Genomic DNA, 14,597 nt, shown 5'->3' on the forward strand with positions numbered 1-14,597 from the left:
TAGGACGTTACCAGATGCATCTTTCTGTGCTGACGACCACGCGATACACATTAGATGAGTCACAACAGGTTACGTTTAATACTCTAAACTTGTCTGGAGTAATTCTCATACGGCAGACTTTTCTGCACATTTGCAAAATTACATGTCTATGGGAAAGGAACCATGTGTATGGCATTACAAAGGGTGCTTGGTCGTGTGTGGATGCAGGCTGTTGGCAGTGCCACTGATTAATCAGAATCTTTTTTTTATCCTGGAGGAATCCAATGAGCTATGAAGCTCTTTTCACATATGTCCAGTAGGGGCGGGTCAGCGAGGTATGTTCAAAAACGATATGAGAGGCAAGACGGAGAAAATGTAAGCATGTTGCTAAAAATACAAAGTACATAGATTCCTGCCGATTTGTCAACAAATGCAAGTTTGGGCAATTCAGCAACACAACAACAGCACCAGACCACGACAAGACAACGCACAGTCCCTCAATTACATTGCAAATTAAAATCGAAAGTTCAATGCATGATATTTGAAACAAAGTTACTAAATGGCAATATTCCCCTCGAATACCGAATGAACGAGGCTAAGACGCTTGCAGTAATGTTCAAATATGCATCGCAAGCCATTCAGAAGTGGAAGGCCTCACGTGACCACAGGGCACCACGGTGGCTGGGAGATGTTAACTACCTCCCCTGGTACGCAGGAGGTCGTGGGTTCCATCCCAACCCTGACGCATGCTGTATATTTGTCTGCTATAAATGTCCACGTGACGATAAGCCACTTCGTTGAGCTATCATTTGCGATGGCCAGGTCGCTTCTGAAAAACTGCTATATATGCTCAGTGGGCCTTACCTGGTAAAATATAAATAGTTTGTCAATTAGTAAATAAATGAAGTATATAAGCTCCAATTTCATTCATGAATACATTTCCAAGCTTGGGAAAGGCAGTAAAACAATAGCAAAAACAGCCACAGTCCACACCAGGAAAACATACAGTGCGCGGTAAAATTGTACTTTAAAATTGAACTGTGGATACTTTGTTAAGAATACAAAAAATAGTTTAGTTAAAAATTATTTGGTTCGTAAGGACCTGGGTAGTGATCTGCGATTATTGAGTGGGGGTTTGGGAGTCGCTGACTGGGAGGAGTGGGAACGGGTGAAGCCGGATCTGCCACGCGTTGCGCTCACCAACTCGAGCTTCGCCGGGACAGCAACAAACGAAGAGACGGAGAGAGGAGCTACCCCGGGTTTACATCGCCACGACTCACGACGCACACAACACACACGGCACATGCCCAGGGGGAGGAGGGCGATGACCACCCCACAGTGCGATAGCTACGACTCCCCTTTCAATTAGTGAGCCATCCTCACACAACGCTGCACAGAGTGTGCAGCGTTATCAATGAACACGGCACTACCACTGCACGGAGTGTGCAGCGTTATCAATGAACACGGCACTACCACTGCACGGAGTGTGCAGCGTTATCAATGAACACGGCACTACCACTGCACGGAGTGTGCAGTGTTATCAATGAACACGGCACTACCACTGCACGGAGTGTGCAGTGTTATCAATGAACACGGCACTACCACTGCATGGAGTGTGCAGCGTTATCAATCAACACGGCACTACCACTGCACGGAGTGTACAGCGTTATCAATGAACACGGCACTACCACTGCACGGAGTGTGCAGTGTTATCAATGAACACGGCACTACCACTACACGGAGTGTGCAGCGTTATCAATGAACACGGCACTACCACTGCACGGAGTGTGCAGTGTTATCAATGAACACGGCACTACCACTGCACGCGAGCAATCGGCTGCTTAGTGAGTTACACGGCACGGTACGGAGCTATTAACGCGACACGAACCACAGCGTGTTCCCGGGGTACTCAACTACCTTAGTTTCTCAACTACCGGGATTACTCAACTCAATATTTCAAGAGGCGCAATGCACTGTGGTGAATACGAGACAGTGGTCCTTCATAAATAACATCACCAAACAGTCTTTAAAGAGCAGCATGCGGCACCGGGAGACGCAGATTGCCAACCCCTGAGCTATTCTATTCCAGCGCATGAGGGCAACATGTTCAGGAGCGATAAGCCAATGTCCGAGGTCTGCTGGTCACGACGAGAGGGCTTCAGGAGAAACTTCGTGTAGGGTTACTATTCCTACTCCGTTGAAGGAGCACAGACGACTGTGGTTCACAATATCGTGCATAGTTTGGGTTGCATGGTCACAATCACACTGTGGCTTGACTTTAATTTTCTATTGCGTCGTTTCACGTTGTACGATCTGTTCTGGATGACCACAGTCAAACACTGGAGAGTTTAAAATTTTCCATTTGTGCATCAGGTATCCGCAGCTGCCATGGTTTGTGCAGATGCGGTTTAGGGGGACCATGATCTTCGTGGAATATCAAGCCCAGGGATCTTCTGCGTTGGGTTTTTCACAAGGTGTGTCAGTTCTTTTGAACTTACACTGATCATGTCGACTCTCTGCAGTGGCAATGTGAAACTATTAAAATAAAAAGCGATACAATTTTTTAGAAGTTGATTCTTACACGTGCAATTCAATACATGAATTGTCAGCTGAATAATAAATATTAATCGATTTAACCGATGTATCGCGCTGTTACTACTAACTAGCACAACTCTTTATTACGATCACAGCATGTACAAAGTAACATTTTAATAAAAAATATACTTCCTGAAGTAATGATGGTTTATTCAAACTGTGTGCAATATCAAGCAACTTCGGAATGATTTCTGAAGCACTGCTGCAATGTTTGGTGCACTGCGATACTAACGCGGCGATCCGAGTTGGATTCCTAGCCATGGCTAAAGTCAGTGGTGACTGATATCTGAACCAGTCCTGAACCTAATCCCCGCCCCCTTCACCAAGCGTGGTAAAGTTTGGTGCAACAACCCCCATGACCAAAGCAACGTGGCGAGGCCTTCATCAGGCAGTGGACTTCCAGAGGGGTGTTACACACACAATCATCAGTTTGTCTAGACAATCACTTGCCTTGAACATTGAATCCTTAAGTTACATTACCAATGGCATATTGGTGTGGCTCACTGACCCTTTGATGTGAAAGATTAAAGAACCCCAAGTGTCTGTCGCCGACTCAACAATTTTGAGGAGCGACCCGTGGCGGTCAGGCAGATCACGAGGTGAGCAGAGGGGTGAGGAGGAGGGCACTTTGGAGGGGGCTGCCAAACCTCGAGTCGCGAGCACACAGCGCCGTCTCCTCGTACAAGACGGCGCACCGATGGGCACCGCCGCTGCTGCCACCGGGCTTGGCCTTCTGCGCCAGTTTTACCAGGTTGGCCACGGGGCCGTGCCCAAGGTTGCGGCAGGAATGCACGCCGTAGTGCTGCCCCACAGCGCAGTCCACGGCCGGCAGCTGCAGAGCACACAGCCAACAACAGAGACCTGGAACCCTCTCTCTTTCGTTTGGAGGCGGCCGAGTTGCTAGCAGCCCTTTTCCACTGGCGCATCCGATCCGTGCCAGCGCGTAGCACCCCCACGGAACGGGTGGTTTTCCATTGGCCATTTGCTGTGCCGATATAAAATCAAACTGTAATACGTCGCCCTTACAAGACCTCTCAAAATGGACCAGGAGCCAAACAGGTCCAGAGGTGGTGCTAATAATAAAGTGTCCATTGCGTACGACGTGAACAGCGTTAATGTGACTGCACAAATTTATGGAAACATGGCCGAGTGGTGGTTCTCGGATCAAGCCCAGCATCCGCCCTGGTTAATGTTGCCAGTTTATTCACCACAAACAAAGAGATCTGTTTCACAATGTATGATAATAATCCTGTGATGCCGTATTAAAAAAAATTGAATTGGCCACGTGTAACCGCATCATGTTCCAAATTTGCCAAATCAGATCAAATACTTGCAAATTACTTTACCGGGGAAAAAACCACGTAGGAAAATCAAACATCGCTCCCGAATGGCAGACATGTCCATTCACAGGCCGGTAGTGCGTGCACCACGTGCCAAATAGGAACAGCTGCCATTGGGGGGGGGGTCCCCTCGGGTAGACTGCCGTAGAGCAATGGAATGGTTGAGATGAGACGTTGCTGTAAGGCGCTTTGAGTTGAAGAGTTTATTTACGCGAGCGCCCTATATCTCCAAATCCTTATCCCCATCTCTGAGCCGCCCCTGTGGCCCCTACTGGGGCCCGTGTCTCACCGCTGCGGTGTCGAGGCTGCCGCACTGGTGGATGAACTCCATGCAGCTCGTCGCGCTTTGGACAGAAGCTTCCCGCTGTGGCTCCAGATCCACCCAGGGCAGAGATCACAACCCCAGTCTCCTCCAACAGCTACCACAGACACAACAAATCCGTCAACATCAGTTGGTTGACACCGAGGCGACCGCAAGGCAAACACCGGCTTAAAGCTAAACGATACGCATGGAGCTGCATCTCACAATGCAGTGCACAAAAACTGATTAAATATTACAGATTTAAGTTTGCAAATTAACACAAAATTCGTTCTCAATTTTAGTTTTCCAAATGCACTATCGGCGTAATGTCAAGAGACAAATAAATCATCCATGCGTAAATCTCGCATAGCCGTGCAGGCCCTGTGTCATAAAATGCGATGGGTGGCCTTTTATCTTGTACACAATAGGAGCCAACACTTTCACATTAGCTGTGTTATGAGATTGTGCGGCGCACGAGAGTCAAGCTGAAATTGTTATTCTCAGAGATGGAATTAGGAAAATGAAGTGCAAAACCCAAGTTTAATGAGACTGTAATTTTGTGCAGTCGCTGGTGACTGGGCTCGGACGATCGACTTGATAAGACTTGAGACCTCGGTTTCAACCCAAGCGGTCAAAATCCAGATTCAAGCCCAGAATCTAATTATTGTCATCGCACCGCTTTGATATCTGAGCCACCTGGCCACTTTGCATATATAGTGTTATCATAAATGTTATCTGAATGTCACCGCTGTACACTCAATTTTAACGGTGATTTTCAATATCTACCTTTGGGATGTTTGCCAAATTCACAGATATTTTTTAAGAGTGACAAGAGAAAACCCATGCATCTTACGTGACACTTTGTTGTGCTCTGCATTGGCAGTGATTACATAACGCTTAAACGTATTCGAGTTATCGACAAATGAATTTTAAGTTCGTAATAAACTAATATTACGGCGCACAATTTTGGAAACAAACTTAACATTGAGCGCCACTCGGAGGCGGTAAGTACACTCAAACTTTGCACGGGCAGTGTCGTACACCTACTTGCTGTACTGCCTCTTACCAGCTGGAGGCGGGTGGGCTCACGCACGCCACGTACGCACTTGGGCGTTGCGATGGAGGATGTCCAAGAAGGAGCCGAGGCCCAGGCTGGGGAGGTCGCACGAGTCAAAATGCTCGGCAAGCTGCTTCTCCACGCGTAACAGCGCAGATAGGCTCGGGGGCTTTGCCATCTTACTTACGTGGCTCAGCAGACGGACCAGATGCTCGGCTACTGCCTCTGCGAAGGAGACAAGCAATGCCATTGTAGGAGAGGACAACGATGCTGTAACTCGCTCCAATAGGCTCAACAACTGCAACTCTCTCTCTGCCCCCCCACCCCCACGTCTCATCTACGGCCTCCCGATAAGTTTCATCATCACTCTCCAGATGACTCAAAAAACAAGTTTAACACGAAGGCCTTCGCGACCAATGATTATCCATAATAGAGATTTTTGGATTAGGTCACGTAAATAGTGCATATTAACGCGTATTATTTAGTGCATGTATACATGATCTAACCCAAAAATCTAGATGATGGACTCAAAAAACCACTGGCAGACTTCTCACACCCGTATGCAAGACGATATCGCCCCAATATTCAAATTGTTCAACTATCCCCCGAACCAGTCCAGGATAAATTTCAAGATCACACTCAGCATTTTGACAGTCCTCCGTGGTCTGATCCCTTATGTACAATACGAGAAACTACATTTTATTCAGATTGTGCTTTCGATATCGTGTCATGAGACGGAGTATCCACTCGGATCTCTCACGGAGCAGCGGAACCCGTCCTATTGGAGAATGGCCCACAGAAGAGAACTTCACAAAGCTACCTCTGACATCGCTTCTAGTGACCTCTGGTCTACAGAGTAAAGGGAAGCACATTCTAACCCACTCTGAACGTGAGAGTAATGTCCGTCACATGAAAGTTGAGCCGATATTGGACTTGGTCAAATTAGCAGGAAAGTGTTATCACCCAGCACGTGCATCGATCGGTTGATCGTTAGTTTGTGGCATAGAGATCCGCAAAAAATAGATATCTTTGGATCATCCGAGATTTTTAATTATCCGCAGCCATCCTCCACGTCATTAGCGCAGATAATCGAGTCTACTGCATATGCAAATTTGTCTCCTTACTCCCCGGAGTAGGCGGCGGTCTGGTGTCGGGAGTGCTGATGTTGCCGAGAAACGCGGCCGGTTTCTCCTTGACCACGAGGTCGCGAGGAGTCTCGAGGGAGCTACAGCACAGGGCCAACTGAAACATATTCCGGGCCGGCGTGTCCCCTTTCACCTGCCCCAGGAAGTTCTGCACACACTGTCGGTAGAAACAACAAAGGACCCAAACCACGTGCAGCCATATCACTCTGTTGGGACAAATAGAGGGTGATACATGCATAGATGTCCGACCGATTTCAATGCCCCCCCTTACTTTTGTTTCAACGTGTGACTGAATTTTGTGAAAGCGATGGCCCTAAATATTATAGAGGAGTGTTAATTCAGTGGTAGAGCAAGTCTTTTGATAATGGTGGAAGTATCCACAGACTTGAAACGTATGGCGATTATCACTTATTAAATCATTCCGAGGACAAATGTATTATGGAAAATCTTTGACAAATCTAAGCAAATGCATGAATGTTCTCGCAAGGTAATTTTGTTGCATTAAGTCCAGACGCCATGGCCCCACCTTCTTCAGCTTATTCACAAAGATGTCCTCGGCGTTCTGGAAGACCTGCAGCACCATCTCGGCCGCCGGCTGTGTCGTGAACTGTCGGCGAAGATCGGCGCTCGTCCCTGGCAAGGGGAACGACTCCAACAGGTATTTCTTGATCTTGTGTGGCCGGCCCTCCACCTCCTGCTTAATGTCACACTCGATGCGAGCCAGCCCACGGTCCATCGCCTCCCGCTCGCCTTTCTGGGCCTTGCCGATCACCTCAACAAACAACACAATGTTAGCAACTGTGGCGGCCACAGGTGCAGGGCAGTGCTGTAGTTGCGATGATGGAACACGTGATGGACGAGTGGTTCAACAGCGAATGCAGGTGTGCAGCTAATGCACGATTGCAATCGAGAGATGGGATTGGTGGATCATCCTAGCAGCAGTGGCTTTTGGCAAGCCATCGAACAAAGACAGTCACCGCATCACTCGCTTTCAGATGGGCTTCTGCGGCCAACTGGAATGCTCTTCCTTCCGATATTAGGAAGCCATTGGAGCTATGCACTTTTAAATCTAGATTGAAAACAATTTCTTTAGAACTGCTTTTTGTGTTCAGTTTGTTGTCCTCCACACCTCCGATTAGCACAGTTGGCTATGTACAGTGCGAAAGATGTTCAACATATATACATGTGGTTTTACCCAATCCAGTCATTTCTGAGTACTTGTTTAGATTTGCAAATTTTGATTCTGACGCCAGCACACATGTCCTCCTCATTCATTAATAACACGGGATTTATTTTTTTACATTATTTGTGAAGCATATAGAAATGCAGTTTTGGATAATACACCCGCAATATTAACTAGGGCGACTCCTGGGATCGAATCGCGAACCTCTGAAACAAGCGACAAATGCACAACCACTCGGGAAAGAAGATTTCTGTAAGGAGCGGTACAGTAAAATAGGCCTCAGCCTTCAATACGATATATTAACATGATGTACTTACACGAGCAGTTACTTCAGTGCTCTTGTCGCAGCACTGCACCCCCAAAACTGAAGTCGTGTTGGAAGTCTGTCTCAGACTGCATGACAAAAGGATACACCACATTCACTTGACAGGGAGACAGGTGTGAAACTTGTGTGCCTGAGCAACTGAGGATAACTCAGCATTGTGGCCGTGTAAGGCAAACGCAGGGGCGGGGGAATATTGGTAAAAGGCTGATGCAGTGTCACTCTCAGGTGTGAACACAGCGACACGTACGTTGTGGCTGTGTGTCAGCAATTCCAGAACGCATTTAATTCCGAAAGTAAACCCCCTCAAGGGCAACAACAATACATACTTGAGCCAATCTTGATTTGAAGCTTTCGCGACTGCAGGAATCCAGACTCTTTGGTTCTTTCGGTAAAGTCACGTAAAATCGAGGAGGAGGCCGCTTTCCTACCTTACAGTTACACGCTAATTTCTCACGTTAACATCACTAGCCCTGGCCACTTCTTTATGACCCATGGGCTACACACATTTCAAACCATTTAAAACAGTCTGCCTCAGCAGCACACCAAGGCTTTCCCACCTGATGACGGACGCTTGTGTCGCGCCCGAAACGTCGTGATTTATTTCATTTTATACCTACGTGACTTTACCGAAAGAACCAAAGAGTATAACTTGAGGCATCCAATAATAATACAATTCGCAGTCAACAAGCGACGCAATGCATACACACGTACACACACACACACGCTCGTACACGCAGGCACGGCACGTACGGAAATGCCCAGAGGTATGCTGGTGATACGGATGCCCAGATCGTGAATATCCGGAGCCCCGTATCATTCCATGAGATGCTTCAGCAAGTCCGGCACCTTGAAGCGTGCCATCACTCCTTTGCCTCGGGAGCTGCGGCTCTTGGCCACGAAGGTCCTAAACTCTGCCGCAAACAACAACACGAGCGGGTTACGCAGAGCGCATGCTAGGGGAGCAACGACGACGCATTGATTCGGACGTGATCATTCATCCTGAAGATCGCGATATGCACACCGGATCGCGTGCGTAAGAATTTATGTTTTTGATTTGTATACGTTGCGTGTCATTGTTTCACATTGTCCAACACCCACCCACTCCAGTCACTAGAGCCGGCTGTGTTCACGTTTTAAAACAAGGCGTTGAATCTAGAATTTATTCACGAGCCCTCAATCGCGATAATCGATTGATTCGCGACATGGGTGGCTGGGGTGGCGCGTATCGCTTCTGTTTATGTCTGCAAGGAATCACTTGCTGAGCCTTCGTATCATTTCAAATACCAAACAAATTCATGCATCAGTAGCACTGGTGCCTTGAAAAAGGGAAAAAATCCGATAAGCGACGTTTCGGGCAATGACCCTTCTTCATATTGCATAGAAAGGCCAGAGAGATTGAGTCAACAATAAGAATTGGAAACTGCACTTCACAGCGATTACCGTGTTTCAAAAGTTATTAGGTAACCATTCATATGAACCTTATGGTGGAACCCAGTGTCCCATAAGTCTCTGGCTTTTGCATAAACATTATATTATATATAATGTAAACAATGTATTATAATGTAAACATTATATTATATATTATATATAAACATTATATTATATATAATGTAAACATTATATTATATATAATGTAAACATATTATAATGTAAACATAAACTGTGGTCTTTTTCACCAATGGGTTTGAAGGATGGTGGCAAGTGTTGACTTGTTAAACTATGCCTTTAAAACTGAAAACTACTTACCTACAGTAGCTCTATTTAAATACACTATCGAAAACATAATCTACTCCCCTCTGTCAATCATCGTGTTTCTCAGTGTGGATTTGTAAACACACTTGTTAAACAATACTTAAAATAGTACGCGTTTTCAATGCGCTGTTCATATTGTAAAATGCGTTTATACCAATGTGACTCTACAGCAGTTGCACAGCCGCACTTTTATATAATTCAGGTCAAAGCCAGATAAACAGTGGAGGATAAACATCGCATGAAGGCGGGGCAATTGTTGTGCAATCATTTCAGGTCAAATTTACAGGTGCGTTTTATTCATGCCACACAGGTAGAGAATTGAGAGTGAAACCTGGCCCACTGGCATCGTGAATCATGGATCATGAGTCACCCGGACTTGTTGTGTTTGATTATGGTTGCTATACAAGCCATCAAATCTACACCACGAAGAGAGTTGATGAACAAGTAGGAGAGTGTGTAACTGGATTACATTCATGTGCACAGGCGTTTCAGATGTGAATATGAAATAAGGTCGACTCAAACGCCACTCTTTAGGATTTGGCACACTCAATAACATTTTAATTGATAAATTAAGATCAACAAACCATAATCAAATGGGTCATGCATCGATGTACCAATTGTGGTTACGGACTGCTTAAGAAGAAAATGATGAATGCAGATTCGAAGCGAGTTTAAATATGAATCTACACCATTTAAATATATTTTAAACAACCCGTTGCAAACATGACAGTAATTTGAAATGTAGCACTGTACATCAGAACAATTTGAAAAACGTTAGAGATTTTAAACTGTCCAAAAAGAAAGGAGGACAATAAATGTATTTTTACATAATACAGGTTTTTTGGGTAAGATCGCGTAAATATAAAAAAATGTCGGTAAACCCACCACCACCCGACACAGCCAATTAGTAAGGTTTGTCACTTAAACAGAACATGCCAATTCGTTACTAGTACAGCACACCGGTTGTGTGTTAGAGAGCAAAGCCGCAACATTAACAATCTGAGTACGACGTTTCGCCAGTAATTACAACCAGCATCATCAGGAGGCAGCCAGATTTGTGGATTTTAAAATGTAGATTAATTTAAATCCAAATTTAAAAACATATAGAGAAACTGGAACATTATTAATACAGAATTTGGTGGGACATATGTTGAAAAGAGACTGACTCCAGCTTAGCTTGCAAGAACTAAGAGACACTATGTGGCCATGTGGCCTTAATGAGAGAGACTGACTCCAGCTTAGCTTGCAAGCACTAAGAGACACAGTGTGGCCATGTGGCCTTAATGAGAGAGACTGACTCCAGCTTGGCTTGCAAGAACTAAGAGACAGTGTGGCCATGTGGCCTTAATGAGAGAGACTGACTCCAGCTTAGCTTGCAAGAACTAAGAGACACAGTGTGGCCATGTGGCCTTAATGAGACTCACTCCAGCTTAGCTTGCAAGAACTAAGAGACACAGTGTGGCCATGTGGCCTTAATGAGAGAGACTTACTCCAGCTTAGCTTGCAAGAACTAAGAGACACAGTGTGGCCATGTGGCCTTAATGAGAGAGACTGACTCCAGCTTAGCTTGCAAGAACTAAGAGACACAGTGTGGCCATGTGGCCTTAATGAGAGAGACTGACTCCAGCTTAGCTTGCAAGAACTAAGAGACACAGTGTGGCCATGTGGCCTTAATGAGAGAGACCGGCAGAACAAAGTTGACGTTGGAATGAAGACAAATGGACGAGGAAGGACACGGACTGCGTTTCACGCATCGCCGAGTGCGTCTCGAAACCTTACCACGCCTACATATATTAACGGACATCGATTACAGTGGTCCCATTAGATTTACAATTAGTCTGAATCTTTAGTACAAATTTAATGCCTAGGAATATAAAACATGTTGTAAGAGAATACAGGTCGCTTAAACAAATTCAAATATTGCTTACTACAACCAAAGCTCTTTGAAGAGTCGTAATTTAAAATCAAATGGCAGAGCAAAAGATTTTCATTAATTTCACTGCTTCCATTATAACATTAACGAACCTGTGGTGGGCCCATTGCTTGCATATTAAACACTCAACACGAGTCATTGTTATTGACTTCTTGCCGTTTCAGTGGCACATATCGCACAATATATACACAATTTTGCCATCTTCTTTGGTTATTTCGGTAAAGTCACGTAGAATAAGATAAAATAATAAATTGATAAAATAAAATAATAATATTCTCACGACGTTTCCGCCACAACACAAGTGGCCTTCATCAGACAGTCTCGTCCCCTTCACCTGATGAAGGCCGCTTGTGTTGTGGCCGAAAACGTCGTGAGAATATTATTGTGTTATTTTATTTTATCAATTTATTATTTTATTCTCATTCTACGTGACTTTACCGAAAGAACCAAAGAAGATGAATCCTTGCAGTCACGAAAGCTTTAAATCGAAATTTTGCCATCGTCTGTTTTGCAAAATATCGTCGCCAGAACATTTATCTTAAGTGCATTATTCCTGACCAAATGTTAACGATTAACAAAAGCGCAATAATTAAGGTTGCGCATAAAAACCTCACACGAGGCGAAAAATCCCTCAAGGGCCCATAAACTACAATCGCGTTTAAACACATAAACTGTACGTATATATCAATGCACACATTGTGTAGCAACAGCATGATTATTATTAAACTCACCTTTAATAACGAGGCACATAAACACGAGTAAAAGTGTCAATATTAATGTGCCACTGTACACGACGTGACGTAGCTGAGGCCCCGCCGCCCCCCACGGTGAACGGTGACGCAACGCGTACAGTGCCCGCGTCACGGATTGGCGCCTCGCGTGCACAGAGCGAGGCAGCAGCAGCAGCAGAGCCAGAGGGGGGGCGGCGTTGCCTAGGCGACGTCGGCACCCTCACGATCGACTCCACGGACAAGCTGTGTGTCACGTGGTGACGCCCACACCACCAACACCACCCGCCCCTTACTGGACGTCTGTGAACAAGAGCTTCATAGCGCTTCGGATTTCTCCAGGGTCGATACAGCGTGCGCGGCACCTGTACGCGGCGAGTCCTCGTTTAACGCGGTAGATGCGTTCCTGAAAAGTGCCGCGTTAAGCGGAAACTATTTTCCTCCCGTAAATAATAATAATGTCCACGCACGGTAAGATGGGGGTCCAAATAACTTGAGGGGACGCCGCCGCCGCCGCCGCCGCGTTACCGTCTCATCTCGCTCAACCGCGCAGCTCAAGAAAGTAGTCCGCTCAGAAAGCGCGTTGTGACGGAGAAAACGCGTTGTAGTGAAAACGCGTTATCGTGTGAACACGCGGGACAGACCCAGGTGTTGTGGGTTAACTCCCCGAGATAAACTTTCTTCCAAATTTGCGTTTCATACGCCCGGCGCTCCGCCAATAATTGTTGTGAGCGTCGCTCCTCTGCCCTCTGTTGTTCATGGAGGGAGACTGCACCCCAGTGCCCAGTATCATCCTCCGCGAGCCTCTTCAAAATGCTGATCTTGACACCGCTGGAAGAAGTCATCGGCCTTGACCTCACCTCACAACAGTGCAATTTTAACAGCTCAACATCAAAACACAATGATGGGTCGCTTGCACCAATCGCACAACACCACAGCATTGACTCTCAGCTGTTACATTTTGATTTAAAGCTTTAGTGACTGCAGAGATTCATATTCTTGGTTCTTTCAAATTTTCTTGTGGTTTTCACACCTGATGATGATTGCTTGTGTTGCAATCAAAAGGTCGCGAGAATTTTATTGTTTTATATTTGTATTATTTTATTGTTTCCCTTCGACGTGACTTTCCCGAAAGAACCAAGAATATGAATCCTAGCTGTTTCTTGTGTAGAGGGGGTCACGTGTGTCACCATAATTGCCCTTATCCTACAACTCGTGCTGCGTAATATTTTCCTTTTCATATTACCTGTGACACACATAATGAGGACAACCGGTAAGTCAAATGAAACCAGAGGTGGGAAACCTGTTCTTTATAATATTTTTAATAAGCAATTTTAACACGACTTTTAGAAACACCGATGCAGCTATACACGTGCCACATTGTCCAGAAATTCAGTTGATACTAATAGGGTTTATTTGCCAGTATTGTACATTATTTAAATTACATTTGTTTGGGCGGCAGGGTGGTGCAGTGGTCACGCCCGTGCATGACATCTTCTGAAGGACTGCCTGGCTTCGCTTTTCTCATTCTGGTCCCTTTCTCTGTATGGGTTTACTCCCATAGCAAAACAACAACATACAATGTAACTGGTACTAGCCAAACATCCAAATTACTTCTGCGAAAAGTTGGCAGGCCCCTCCTGAACAAGAGTCTTGAGACTCAGTGAGATTGCTTGTGTGGCGATCGAAACATCGTGATCCATTATTATTTTTTCTACTTACGTGACTTTACCGAAAGAACCAAAGAGTAAGGATTCCTGCAGTCACGAAAGCTTCAAATCAAGATTAATGAGTGTTTACATGTGGGAGGAAATCGGAGCACCTGGAGAAATCCAATCAAATGCTCTATCACAAATCTACAGATGGAACAGGCAGAGTCCACATTATTCGACACCGCCTTCTCTACCTCCTTGACGACCAAGGGGTGGGAGTTGTCGCAACATTTTTGTAATCCACCAACCCTCACCTCCACGTAGTCGTGGATTACAGGCATACATAGCCACCACAACCATCCGGCTAAAGTAGCTGTAATGCACATCTAAAATTCTACAAAAGTTGACGGGGCAAATGTCGTAGGTCAATTGGTTTGATTTCTATGCGCATTAACCAGTCTCTAACGTATGCACATTTAGATTCGCATTCGGCCGCCAATGGAACAGGTGGAGTCCAAAAGCTAAGTGGATGTACTGATTGTATCTTCATTGCGGGACTCATCCAGCAGTGGATTGACATGGGTTTCAGGTATCCACGTGGAGACGG

General features: G+C 45.6%; 1 long non-coding RNA gene across 1 annotated transcript; it reads right to left on the reverse strand.

Annotated features, from left to right (window-relative positions):
• Nucleotides 1–6,935: 6,935 nt before the first annotated feature.
• LOC142929119 (uncharacterized) lies at nucleotides 6,936–12,595 on the reverse strand. Its single transcript, XR_012945274.1, has 4 exons — nucleotides 12,342–12,595; nucleotides 8,676–8,836; nucleotides 7,918–7,993; nucleotides 6,936–7,189 (listed from the first exon to the last, which is right to left on the reverse strand). It is a non-coding gene; the product is annotated as an uncharacterized LOC142929119 (long non-coding RNA).
• Between the last annotated feature and the right edge of the window lie 2,002 nt (nucleotides 12,596–14,597).

The sequence above is a fragment of the Petromyzon marinus genome, chromosome 25 (assembly GCF_048934315.1).
Source record: "Petromyzon marinus isolate PM22_M1 ecotype Great Lakes invasive population chromosome 25, UKy_Petmar_22M1.pri1.0, whole genome shotgun sequence".
Taxonomy (NCBI): Eukaryota; Metazoa; Chordata; class Hyperoartia; order Petromyzontiformes; family Petromyzontidae; genus Petromyzon; species Petromyzon marinus.